The following is an 871-nucleotide window of genomic DNA, read 5'->3' as shown; positions in this document are numbered from 1 at the left end:
AAAAAAAAAAAAAAAAGAATTTAACCATTTTACGTAAGGCTGCAGCTAGCCCAATGCCCCTTCTTTGTGCCAGTCAGTCCCATTCAGGGTCCGCAAGGGTGGACGTCAGTGATTGTTTAAACACATTTCTTGCTTATCACAGTGATCTGAATTTTGCACATGTACAGAAATGGAGCTCAAAAGGTCTGGGTGTTGCAGTGGACACAGCAGGGAAGGGCGGATCCTTGGAGGAAAACTGTGGCAGGAGAAAGGAATAAGTACTAGGTGAGCAAAGCAAGAGGTGAGGACAGACTCGCGCACGCTTCAGGAAGCTCTCCCCGGGCTTGTAGCAGCCCTGCTCAGAAGCGGCATATTTCTTTCCTACCGAACTTAGCTGCAGAACCTCTGTAATGTGTGGTGTGCCTTCAGCGCCAATGGCTAGCAGTGTCATAGGGGTTGAGCCTGTTTGTTGCGGTCAGCATAAAGGTTGTTTCTCAGTTAAGTCTTCATATTTTAAAAATCTCAGTCGTCTGCACTTCAAATAGTAACATAAAACCTGGACGAAGGCGATGGTGTTCTGGGATGGGGAGCCAGTTCCTCAGGTTTAGGTCACCAGTGCATGGCGGAGGTTCTCTGCTAGCAGAGCTTGGTCATGGAGAGCGCTTTAGGGGGATCACAGGCCCTTCCGCCGGGTTCAGAAGACACAGAAAGTTGCTGGTGATTGCTCTTCTGAAAAGAACTTGCTTCTCTGAGAGGAATGGCAGGTAGAAGACTTGGAAGATGGTAGTTTCTTGTGTGCCTGCAGCACGTTCAGTCTGCTGCTCAGCTGCACCAGGGCCTTATTTTGTTCTAGAGTTCTTTGAAGCTTTTCAGTTCTAGCTTACTTCTGGGT

The sequence above is a fragment of the Octodon degus genome, unplaced genomic scaffold, assembly GCF_000260255.1.
Source record: "Octodon degus isolate 3935 unplaced genomic scaffold, OctDeg1.0 scaffold00129, whole genome shotgun sequence".
In the NCBI taxonomy this organism is placed as follows: Eukaryota; Metazoa; Chordata; class Mammalia; order Rodentia; family Octodontidae; genus Octodon; species Octodon degus.
Note: the sequence above shows the minus strand (reverse complement) of the source record.